This window comes from Bactrocera latifrons, unplaced genomic scaffold (assembly GCF_001853355.1).
Source record: "Bactrocera latifrons isolate USDA-ARS-PBARC rearing strain unplaced genomic scaffold, ASM185335v1 scaffold_40, whole genome shotgun sequence".
In the NCBI taxonomy this organism is placed as follows: domain Eukaryota; kingdom Metazoa; phylum Arthropoda; class Insecta; order Diptera; family Tephritidae; genus Bactrocera; species Bactrocera latifrons.
In genome coordinates this window covers 1481753-1495270 of record NW_017537046.1, presented here as the reverse complement: position 1 = coordinate 1495270, position 13518 = coordinate 1481753, and the positions used below count along the sequence as shown (strand labels likewise).

General features: G+C 36.3%; 1 protein-coding gene across 2 annotated transcripts in view; it reads right to left on the bottom strand.

Annotated features, from left to right (window-relative positions):
• LOC108972514 (probable RNA methyltransferase bin3) overlaps window positions 1–13518 on the bottom strand; it is a 138295-nt gene that overhangs the window by 8240 nt on the left and 116537 nt on the right. The window contains exon 4 of one of the 2 annotated variants that reach the window (XM_018939135.1): window positions 367–1607. The gene's annotated coding sequence lies outside the window, so the exon portion shown is untranslated. The remainder of the gene's footprint in view (window positions 1–366; window positions 1608–13518) is intronic. The other variant, XM_018939136.1, reaches the window with a different exon arrangement.

The following is a 13518-nucleotide window of genomic DNA, read 5'->3' as shown; positions in this document are numbered from 1 at the left end:
TTATTTTTTAATATTTAATTATTTTCATTTTTTTGTATTATTTTTTGTCAACTAAAAATACAAAAAAATCATACTAAAAATCTTAAGGTTTAGGCGCCTAGACCAGAACACACGCTGAATGCGCCTAAACGCAGACTGTATGATTTTTTCTGTTATTTTTATTTTTTAGTTTTACTCTCTATTCCTTATTTTTTAGTTAGAAAAGTGCCTAAAACTAAAAGCAGCTAAATGTGCCTAAAATCAGAATATGGGAGTTTTTTTAAATACATTTTTTTATTACTCTTTTTATATTACTTATCAATCAGTTTGAAATATGCCTAAAATTCACGCGTCTACACCAGAATTGCATGAACAAAATCCGCTTACCTAAATTATATAACGAACTTTGAAGAAACAACTTTGCAAGCTTTATTGTTTGCTTAAGCTTTAAAGTTTATTAGACGAGACTCTTGTAAAAGTCACATTGTTTACATATCAAGTTTTAAGCGCTTATACAACACACTCTGCGCAGCGCACAACTGTTAAAGTGGCGCGTTCAAATTTATTTTTTGTTTTGTTTTTGCTTACTTTGTGTCACTTTTTCTTCTTCACTTTCTTATAGCGTAGCTTGGCACTTGTCATTGACGTTTTAATTCAATTACATTGACCGATGGAATGTCGTTTATGCGGCGCTTGTTGTTGTACCACTCGCCTGCAATGACTTTAAAGACTGAAGTTTTTTTTGTTTTTTTGTTTTGTTTTGAACTTTGCCTGTTTTTAGACGTACTCGTATACCGGTTTTTTATTATCGTTTTCTTAGCGCGGTCTTAAGTAATAAAACGCGGCGCATTCACTACGCTTCAATGCACTTCGTAGACTCGGCTCGCTGCCGGCCAGGCTGCTTAACACACTTTAAAGTCACTCTCGCGCTCGTTGCAATTCTTCTTACTTGGCTCTGCTTTCTAGCGCTGACTTTGTCGCTACTTTCACTGCACTTTTGTTTTACTTGCGCTTTAATTAAATTTTCCGCGACAATGGCATTCACTTCGCTTAAAATTTACGGCGTGTATTTGCGCGTCTGTTGCCTACTTTTTGGCGTGCCGACTTATGCGCGCTTTAATGCCAAAATCAGCTTAAAAGTTCGTTTTTTCTTGTTGTCTTTTTTTACTTTTTATTCACTGTTTATTTGTTCAGTTTCTTTGTGCTCACTTCCGTTAGTTGACTTCGTTTCTTCCGCTCGAAATCAGCTTCCGCTTCCGTCGTCCACTGTGCGCATATAATTGTGACTGCGTTGAACGCCGTCTGTGCGACTCCGACCCGGCCACCGCCAACAGCCAACAGCCACCCGCAATGCTTTTGTGTTTACTGCACACAGCGCAGCTTTAAGGCAGCTGCGGAGCTGTCTGAGTACGTGCTGCTGCCTCCCTTCTTCTACTATTTTGTATGTACTATGTGGGCGTGCGGGCAGTCTGCCATCAGTTGTTGTTGGAAATCCTTAAAGCACTTGCAACTCATGCCAATGTTGTTCTTCCACGTCACAGCGTCTGGTTCTCTTTACTCAGGCTGTCTCTTGTCACTGCCGTCGCCTGGCTGATTTGCTGGCTTGCTGTTGTTGTTGTTGGCGTGCACTGAAATGTAAAAAATGCCCATAAGGGCAAAACGTGTTTAATACACTCGACTTTATTTGTCTAGCAACAACAAAAATAACAAATATAAAAAATGCTTGCGGTAAGGAGGTGAGAGGATGAAGGTGGCCTCCTACTAATGCAATGGACTTAAATGCTAAAATATTAATAAACTCTGCACGAGTAGGTATAAATGAGTGCATACATATGCACGGACGTACATTGGTCTGTATGTAAATGTGCTCCAACAAGAACTCTCTACATTGCCTTGCCAGCACTTAACTGTCTGTGCGCCAGTTTCAGTCCTTTGGGGCTCAAAACTGTTTCTGCTGAGTCAACCCGAACGCTTCAACTTGACAAAGGTATGGCAATATGACAGCAACAAAAAACAGCTATATACATATATTTATATAATGGAAAACAGAATTTAGCTGGCAAAATCATAATCAAAAGCAGCAGAAAAAGGTAGGTAATGTGGGCAACACCAGCATTTATACACACATACAAACATATACAGCCAACACTCAACTAATAACAGCGCAATCTATAGCTGATAAACGCTAAAAGCATGCTGCCATAAAGTGTAGATTCTATAGGCGCCGTGGAGCACCCTACTGCAAAGCCAACACAAAAATCTAATTTCCTCAACTCCTGTCTATCACGTACGGCGCGAAAACAATCCAAGCATGCGGCTCATCCGCAGCCACCAACAGACACCTACGACAGCCCAGCCACATAAAAGCAGCAAAGCCCACACACTTATCCCTCGCTATAATTTCCACTCCCCTAACCCCACGCTAACTCCCTCTCTAACCCTCGACTCATTTCTTGTTTCCTCGTGAATTCGTCGCATCAGCTGCTTTCAACCGGAATTTGGCTGATTTTGTGGTTATAAATTGTTCGGGTATCAATTGAATGTTTTTCCGCTCCGCTCCGCTCATTTTGTGCCTTTCCACGAACGCGCACACGTCTACAATTTCAATTGAGTAGTAATATCTCCCCTTAGTTTTCGTGCGCCTAGCTCCTTCAGCCCCCTTCCGCGTTGTCAACTGCTTCTATTCAATATTTCTTTGCTTAATCTGACGCTTCCGTTTTTACGATAATTGTTGGCGATATTGATGATGGCAGCAAGTGGCACAGAATTTAGAGTGTGTCTTATGAGAAAGCGCCATGAAAAACTGTCGACACGAGTGTTTTGTTCGCAGCATATTCTTTACTTAGTCGTTTTCAGCTTTCCTGTCGTTGGGTGGAAATTCATTTCGTGCATTTAATAATATTGGAATTTTAGATTGCATGTTTGATGACCTTTCAATAAATTGAAAGGGGTACTGCGCGCATTTTATGCACATAAATCGTTTCTTATAAATAATTATTGCTACTAAGGTCGATTTTGAGTGCACTTTCTTGCGTAATATTAATAAAAAATGTCAATCGAAAATCTTTACATATTATGGACGCTTTAGAGCTTTTGTTAAACAGCAATTTTAGAGCATTTGCTAAACAGCAATGTAAATTTTGAGTACACTTTCTTACTTAATTTTACTAATAATGTCAAACGAAAATCTTTAGATATTATGTAAACTGTAGAGCTTTTGTTAAACTTCAGAGTTCTCATTAGCTTTGGAGCTTTCATTAGGTTGTGCAGCTTTCACTCATTTTTTTTTTCCTTCATTAAGATGTGGGATTTCCACTCTGCTTTAGAATTTTAACTAAGCCCGTAAGCCTTTGCTAAACTTTCGTAAAGTTGAAGAGCGTACATTCGGTTGTAGAGCTCTCACTGTGCTTTAGAACTTTTACTAAGCTTCCAAGCTTTTACTAAACTTTCTTAAAGCTGCAGAGCTTTCAATGAGTTTTCACTAATTTTCTATGATACCAAGCCTTTACTAAACATTCGTAAAGTTGTACAGTTTTCATTAGGTCGGAGATCTTTTACTTAGCTATTCAGCTTTTACTAATTTTTCGTGATAGTTCGATGAACTTTGCAACTCACTTCACTCTACTTTAAAACTTTTACTAAGCCCTTAAGCTTTTACTAAACTTTCGAAAAGTTGCAGAGCTTTAAATCGACTGCAGAGTTTTCACTTAGCTTCTAAGGTTTTACTAATTTTTTAGGATAATTCGATGAACTGCGGAGCTTTCATTCTGAGTTAAAACTTTTACTTAGCCCCTAAGCCTTTTAAGAGCTTTCGTAAAGTTGCAGAACTTTCATCCGGTTTTGCAACATGCCAAAACTATTAAAAATATATATATTTTCAATAAAGCTCTAAGGCTTCTGCGTGTATATAAAAGCATGCAGGCACTTCAGTTTTAGAAAAAAAGCTTGCAGGATCATCCAAAAAGCAGGACAATCAATAATGTTCATATTTTTGTCAAAAACTATGATTTTAAGCATTGGAAAGAAAGCTTTCCACGTCTTCAAAAAAATAAAAATATTAAAAATATTCAAATTTTTGCCATGAACTATGGCTTTACATTAGTTAAACCCTACAAATAAATGAAATATTTTACTGAATTTGAGTTACTACTGGAAATTCAGAAAAGGCAGAGCCTTGAGTGAGCTTTTATTTGCTCAGCAAAATATAAGCAAAAACACCGAAGCATCTGCATTTGAATGGATTGTTAAAGTCAATCAACAGTAAAATGTGTCTGAGAACCGTCGGCGGCTTTGAAAGGTAGCGAGCAAGTGATAGCTAAATGGCATTGAAAAACGATAATCTTTAACCCAATCATACTTTGCATTTCAATAACCTAATAATTTGGATTCGCATCTTCATACAAATATGCGAGGTAAGCGATGAAAATGCCCCAAGGAGAGAGATGACGCAACGGGTTATGCATAAAATAACAGTTAGCGGAGCGGGGGTCAGGAGTGTAACCGCGTGGGTCAAAAGGCGAAAATTGTGTAAACGCAGGAATGCCGAAATGACAACTTTATAGGCTCGTTACGGCGAGCTGGCAGGTTGAACGACTCTATACGACCAACGGGCAACGGTATTTCACGCACACACACATACAAGGACACTGACATACATATATACATGCGCTCCTTTTTTCATGCGAGACAAAGCAAGGCGTTCGTGCTGAAGGCGTTGATTATGTTTGTGTGTGTATTGGTGTTGATGCTGGCGCGCTTATCACTGCTGTTTGTCATTGTTATTGCCAGCTTTGCGCCGTGTTTTTGTTGTGCTTTATTGTCATGCTGTTTATTGTTATCATTGTTGGTAGCAAGCTTAACTGTTGTGGCCGGTATGCAAGGCAGGCAAGCGACAATAAAAGAGACTATAATCACATATTTACAAGCACACACACACACACATATATATATACATATATACACTCGCAAGCCACAATGGCAAAGCCGATAACAAATATAAACAACAAGAACTCAAAGGCAGGTTTATAATATATACTATATTAAATGTAGCTCCGCATGTGTGTGTGTGTGTGTTTTTGTCTGTGTATGTGTAAATAAATAACTGCTTAAGGACACTGCTGCGCATAACTTCAATGTAAATAGGTTATAAGGAAGCTGTAAGAAGCAATGAAAGCTAGAAGTGGCAGCAACAGTCTGCAGACAACAGAAGACAAGGCACGACCAACGCTTGTTGGGCGCATGTATGTATGCATGTGTTTATGAAGCGCAGTTATATATATGAGTGTATATGCATGTCATGCATTTTATTTGTATGTAGTGGCAACCTTTGTGACGGGTTCATTTACGTGCTCATATGTCATGTGGTTGTGCTTTCGCTGCCACTACAGCTGTCTTGCACAATGTAACAATAACAACAAGAACAGTAATAGAAATAACAACTTCACACAAGATGACATTTTATTTCAGCACTTCGTATGTCGTGTGTCTTATAAATAATAATGGGAAAATAAAGCATACATACATATATGCTAAAGAAATGCGTGTCATTGTATGTGTGTATATAAAAATACATTTGTGACTATGAGCATAACACTTTTTACTGTTTTCGTTTGAGGATTGGTTCGGAAAAAATTTTAATGGATGCAAACAATTGAGCATTAAAGACACCTGCGAGCCTTACTTAAATACAACAAACACACACACACAAGTACAGTAAGGAGCGCATATTATTAAAAAACTGAAAGGCAGCGTGTGTATGTACACAGATACATATATATACTCGTATGTTAGTACATACATACATATGTGCGTTAATATTTGCTCCTTTTACACATTTCGGTTGCATGCAACGCGGTAGCTTCGCTCAGGGCCAACTCATTTCTTCTCAAAAAACAAGCGTGTTTGTGTTTGTTTTTTCGCTTGAGTGTTTGGTTTGGACCAGCCTGTGGGTCTGGCGATTTTCCGGCGCGCGGATTTAAACTTTAAATATTTAAGATAGCGACTTTCAGACTAAATAAAAAAAGCTGCATTCAATTTTTTTTATTACTATGACAGCCTACATTTACAGTTATTACTGACTTTGTTGTGCTTTTATTGAACTTCGCGATGTGCAAAGCTATGACGAAAGCTTTGAAAGCAAGAAAGATTTGAAGCAATATCATTGAAAAATAGGTAAAAAACAAAAAGCTTATGCATGCTTATACGAGCTTTGGAAACTACAAAAAAAAAAGCTTCTAAGCAATATGATCAGAGCTCAGCATTAAACAGGTTTTCTAAATTTAAAACTGATTTTAAGTGTTTTTTTCGATTAAAGCTGCATTCCAGAACTTTCGCCTTTACAATTAAAGCTTTAATGTCAAAGCTTTCACATTTTATTTAAACAAAACTCTTTCATACCGTTTAAATAACAGCGTGCGAAGCTTTTTTGTTTTAAAATTTCAAACATTTCTATGGATATAAAAACAATAGCTAAAGCTTTGCTTCCAAAGCTTTCATTCATTGAGGTATATCGCTTCGATTCCGTTTACATGTTCAAGTCCATGTCCAAGTTCGTTTTACTTTGACTTATAAATGCCATATAACATTTTTGCTACTCTGAAGCTTTTGTGAAACTTCGCAGAAGTTACAGAAAGCTTTCGCATTTTTAAATGAGCTTTGCAAAAATTAGGTTTTCAAGTGTCAAGATCTGAGCTTTGCTAACCAGTTTTTGTGAGTTTAAAAATATGTTTAAGTGTTTATGTATACTTTTCGTTGCTAAAGCTACATACTAGAGCTTTCAATTTTATTACCCAAATAAACACTAAACTTAGCCCTATGTTTTTGGAGCTTTCATCTCTTCTTATCGAACTTTTATTCCAATAACATTGCCATATTATTCTTTTAAAAGCTTTTTTTATTATGATTTTCGTGCTTAAAGCTTTCTTTCGGATTATGTGAAATTGTATAAAGATTATTTAAAAAATTAAAAGACCTTACAATATGATTATATTATGAGTTTCAAGGAAACTTATCATAAATTAAATAATTTTCGTTGTTTGCTACAAATTACAGAGCTTTCATTTTCATTGCCGGAAGCTTTTACATATAAAGACTACTTTTATGCATTAATTTTTTACATTGTTTCAAATGCCCGACATGTAGCATATACTACTTTGCTTTCTAATGAATCAAAACCTCTGTCAACCTCAACTTAATAACTAAACACTACCTACACTAACACAAAAAGGTGCTTTGTTGCCAAATTGTCAACACTGCTGCAGCGCGTGCCACGTACCACCTAGAGCACACACTATAGTCTAGTGGCATTGCAAATGTAACGGAAAGCGAAAAATTTGCATATTTATTGCATTCACACACAACGTCGGTGGAAGGGCGAATGGCAGTGGGAGCGGCGCACAGCGGAAATTGTACGACGAGTATGCTGGACAGAAGACGTAGTGGAGCGAGCGACTGTCAGGCAGTCAGCCACAGGTATGTTGCGGTGCCTCAGCGGAAAAGAAAACCATTAATTTACCGTTGCGCAATTTTTGTACGAACGAATAGTTTTTCCCGCAAGAATTTAAAATAAAAATATAACACTCGTATTTTTTAATATTTTCTCTTTGATTTTATTTTATTATTTTAAATTTTTTGCTTTATTTTTTTTTTTTGTGTGTGTGTATTTTATTCACCGACTGAGTGCGACAACTAAGCTGAAGTAAAATAAATATATTCCACAACTGCAGACTATTTACTTACTGGCTTTGTGTACGTTATATCTGTAAAACTGCGTATTGTTGTTATTGTTGTTGACCAAGCAAATAAACGCGTTGAATGAATGCAGCAGGCAACCATATTTCACAGGCACACAGAGAAAAAAGGTTGTATGTGTGAGTGCTGCATGTGTGTTATATAAGTGTGTGCTCTCACACATTGCTATGCATAGTGTAACGGTATTTTATTTGTAGCTATAGATTTTCATCCTTTTTAAAGTACATTTCTGTACAAAATGGCTGCGTTGTGTGTGTCAAATGATGGCAATCAGTTTTGGGCTCAGAAGGAAGGACGAACAAAATACGAAAAAGAGGAAAAAAATTAATTTTGACTGCAGGTAAGCTATAATACCGTGCACAGCTGTACTTCTTAAAGCAAAAAAGGCTATAAAAAGATCTGTATTTTGATTTTGATTGATTTTAGTTTGATTAATTTGTATGTCAGCTATATATATGCTATAGTGGAGCGAACTGAATAATACTTTCACACATTATAGCTTTGTCTTGTAGAAGAATCTGTGCCGAATTTCGTGTTGATATCTCGTCAAATAAAAACGTTTTACATACAAATACTTGCTTTTGATCGTTCAATTTGTATGACAGCTATATGCTAGAGTGGTCCGATAAGAAGAATTTCTTCAGATATTGCTTTATAGTCTTCGACAATCACCCATGCCAAATTTCATGAAGATATCTCGAAAATTGTAAAAGTTTTTCATACAGTCATTTGATTCCGATCGTTAAGTTTGTATGATAGCTATAACCTAGAATGGTCCGATTTCGACTATTCTAGCAAATGAGCAGCTTCTTGGGAAGAAACTAACGTGCGCGAAATTTCAGAACGATATCTCAAAAACTGAGCGACTACATCGGGCATACAGGCAGGCAGATGAACAAAGCTGAAACGACTCGGCGCGTCAAGCTGATCACCAATGTTTTATATTTGGTTTTAGATGTTTTCAAGGTTATGAAATTTAGCTCACAGGCCCAACTCTAACAACATTATTCTACAATAGAATTTTTTTCACATATCATGAGGTATATCGTGGTGTATAAACGAATTTTTGAGGTGTGCACTCCGAGTGGTATTACTATTTTTGGGCTTTTTTCGAAACCTTCCAATGGAAAAATGGGTTTCTACATTAATTCTAAGGCTATAGGGAATAGAAAATGCAAAAAAAAAAAAAAGAATTCCCTACTGACCCCTTAAAACACTTCACCCCTTCGAATAGAGTCATCTTTCCCTGAGAAAAAGTTATGTTCTATGGAAATAAGGTTATGAAGTTTAGCTGACAGTGGTGTACAATGGCATCTTAAATCTTAGAATTCCTACACAAATCATAAGTAACTTTCTTACTTATATGTTCTAAGGAATTTGGCGTTTTAGTTACCTTGTGCTCGTTTTCGGTTCTTTAACTAGATCTGAGTTCATTTCTGTAGCTTTTTGATATTTCGGTCTACTATGAAGTTACTCTATGAATCGATACGTAGATTGTGACGCTTGTGTTTCTAGATAGATCTGCTGTCTTCAGTATTAAATGCCTTTGTCATAATAATAATAAATTGAATAACTGAAGCTGATTACCAAAAGGCTCTCAAAACAATAGGTCGCATGTAAAGGCACTAGAAAACAGGTATTCTCCTCACCACACCGATTAACATACTCTCTTTTCTAGATTTTCCAAAGTTAAGCATTCATTCAGCGAGTATTTTCATCAATACGAGTATTTTCATAGAAAGCTTTTTCTATGGGCGCTGCTTTTGCTTTAAAGCTCACACAGCCGTCTTTAAAGTGGTTTCTAAAACTCAATTGAAACAGCTTTCCTCGGCCACAAAGTCTTCTCTTGCAAATATCCAAAACAAACTCACTCTAATTGGCCTTCTCAACCACTTGGACTTGTGAATTATAAATTAAAACAACATTAATGAAATTAATTAAAAAAAGCTTCATAAGCGAAAATAAATTGTGTATGTGACTATGTGTGTGTGTTTGCAGCAGCTGCAGTGAGAGCGGAAATTATATTTGATTTCATGCATTTTTATATTTTTTAAGCTGCTTATTAAGCTTATGCGCCGTAGAGAGCACTCCGCCAAGACAACACAAGCAGCGCAGCAAGAAAAATAATCGAAATCGAAAATTCAGTTAATGCCAGCAAGCTGGAGAAACATCAAAAACCACTTTTGGCGCGCGTCAAGGACGCTACAGCCGCTCCGCCCGGCGCATCGCAGCACAGCGCTCTGATGTGAGTACGAAATAAACGCAATTAAGTGGTCAGGCATAAGCGCACACAAACGCACACATACACGGCGTTGTTGTTGCTGTCGCCTCGGTGCTGCCTTTGAGCGTGGCAAATTGATGAGAAAATCCAATTAACGTTTCACGGTGATGAAGTGCGACTGTGGGAGAGCGGCAAGTGGCGAGTGGCAAGGCGGAAGACGCAAGGTGGCAGCAGTGAGCTGCGCAGGAAGAGTCTGCCGGACCGCACAAATGCATAGAATGTAGAAAGTCAAGTGCTAATGCATAAAAACATGAGTTGCACACAAGCAATTTTATGTATGTATGTGTGTGTGCAGCAAATAGTTTCAATGTATGCGTGCAGCATATGCCACAGCGCAGCTAAATTGAGTGGAGGTAGACGAAATAAACTGTAATAGTTGCTTAAATGAAAAGCATGCAGGTTATACATACATATATGTATGTGAATGTGTATGCATGTACGCTTGTGTTTGTGTGCCTCCATTGGTAGCTAAGAAGCACTTTTTGTGGGTGTAAAGACGCAAGACAATTTCAGTAAATGGTTGGTGTGCGAAAAATGCATTCAAACACACACACACATCTACGCATACAAAAAGTGCCTTCAGTTATAAAATTTTATCGCTTACATACGCATGTGGCAAGCAGTTTATGTGCAACCAACTATAAATATGTGCATGTGTGCATGTGTATGGGTGCATTCGACACTGACATGACCACAAAAGCCAATTTCGTCTCGGTTGTAAGTTAAAAGGCATTAATAAAATACAATAACAACAAAAAAGTAGGGAAGAGAAAAGCATACAATGCATGCAACACTGTGTTATTTTGTTGCTATTGCAAGCCACATGTACAAATAGGCGGGCTCTTCAAATATTTATTATGAAATGAATTAAACATTGTCAAGGCGGAGCAAACCAGGCACATGAAGATACGTACATACATCTGTATGTACATATATATTTGTATTCATACATACATAATCCAAATATGGACTACTTGATGCTTTTATTTCATTATTTTCATACCTTCAACAAGGTATAATTCGTTTGCCACGAAGTTTGACACCCAGAAGGAAATATCGGCGATCCTATAATATATACGACCCTCGTATATGCATATATATAGATGATTAAAGATCTTTTATTTTGCACACGTCCCTTTCTTCTCAAGAAGCTGCGAATTTGCCAGAACCGGATCGAATCGGACCACTATAGCATATAGCTGTCATACAAATGGACCGATCCAAATTAAGACCTTATATGAAAAGCTTTTCTATTTTACGAGATATTTTCAAGGAATTTGGCGTATATTATTTTCCAAGACAGTGGTACAATGTACCCAAAAATTATTCCGATCGGACCACTATAGCGTATAGCTGCCATACAAAATCAACGATCCAAATTAAGACCTTATATGGAAAGCTGTCTTATTTGACGAGATATCTTCAAGAAATTTGGCATAAAATTTTGCGTAGAGCAAAGCTGCAATCTGCGAAAAAAAATTTCAGATCGGAGCTCTATAGCATATAGCTGTCATACAAACTGAACGATCCAAAATAAGACCTTCTATGGAAAGCTCTTTTATTCGACGACATATCTTCAAGAAATTTGGCATAAATTATTGTCCAAGGAAACGGTATAATCTCACAAAAAATTATTCATATCAGAGTACTATAGCATATTCCTGCCATACAAACTGTATCACCTAAATCAAGTCATTGTAGGGAAAGCCTTTTTATATGACGAGATATCTTCACGAAAATTGGTGTATATAAATATCAAAAGCCAAGCTTTAATTTCCGAACAAATAGTTCCGAACGAACACTATATCATATATCTGCCGATGAAAATCAAGTTATTGTAAGGAAACGTTTTTCTTTTGAAGGGTATTCTAGCTTTATAAGAAGAACACTACAGATCAAAAAATATATATGTACATACATGTTCAAACGTCATCGCATGTTCTCACACCAATTCATAGCCATACACTCGTATACATATATTTACCTCACATGATATTCTACATATACATACATATATCTATTTTCATTTCTGCTTAGTCAAATAGCCTACAGCTGTTAATAAATCTTTTATTGCCTTATGAGTGTGGCAAGCAATCGTTGTTAAGTAAATACGACAGACAAGGTAAATTAAATGAAACATGTGAGTAAATAAAATAACTTGAGAAATATTTGCGCAAACAAAAGATGCGGCGCACGGTGTTAAGCTGTGTTGTTAGTGTTGCTTGCATTCAAGTGGAAATGTGCAATAATGAAGGAAATTATATAAAATAAATTCCGATGCTGAAAAAACAAGGCCAAAAAATATTTCAAATCGTTGAGATGAATAAAGTGGCAACTGTAAATCCAATTATGTGCATATCAAATTTTTTGTTGTACATACAAACGCACAAATGCTTCGTTGTATGAAAATGGAAACACGAATTAAGCTGTCACTATAAAATTAGCCTTCATATTTGAATGCAAATGAAATGAAGGTGGAATTTCGCAAAATGTCAGTTATTTTTTAATATTTTTGTTACGAGCAAAAATTGTGGGTTTTAGTGAAAAAAATATTTAGATAGGTTTTGAAAATTTAGAAGTTTATTTTATTTTTCACACTAAACTTTCAATTAAACCATGTTTATTCGCCTGCCTGTATTTACGCTTTAGTTATTTATTTATTTAGATATCGATTTGAAATATTACACACGTCCTCTACTCGCCAGGCAGCTGTTTACTTGTCGTAATCGCCGATATCAGACCATTATAGGATATAGTTGTCATACAAATTAACCAATCAAATGCAAGTCCTTGTATGGAAAACTTTTTTATTAGACCAAATATATCCAAAAAATTTAGCACAGTTTATTACCTAAAGAAGTGCTACAATATTCGAAAAAAGCTTTCACGTCGAACCAATATAGCAGGTAGCTGCCATACAAACTTACCTACAAAATTCAAGTCTTTGTATGGAAAAGTTTTTGATTAGACAAGATATCTTCACAAAATTTGGCACAGTCTATTATCTGAAGCAGCGCTATAATATTCGAATAAATTTTGCAAATCGGGCAACTATAGCATATAGCTGCCATACAAACTGATCGATTGAGGACTTTATTCTTGTATGGAAACCGTTTTCATTTAAATAGATATTTTCAAGAAATTTAGCACAGTTTATTATGTAAAGCAGCGCTACAATTTCCAAAACAAACTTTTCAGATCGGACTAATACAGCATATAGCTGCCATACAAACTGCCGATCGAAATCAAGTCCTTGTGTTTTATTTGAATAGATATCGTCACGAAAGTCGGCACATACCATTTTCCAAAACAGCACTGTAATCTCCAAAAAAAAAAACAATGTCGGACCACTACAGCATATAGCTGTCATATAAATTTAACGATCGAAATCAAGTTTTTGTATGAAACTTTCTCAATTATTAATGGTATTAGAGCTTCGCAGCAACCGTGGTTAACACTTTTTCTTGCTGGTGCTTTAAAATGCCTACAATATTATATATTTAAATCAA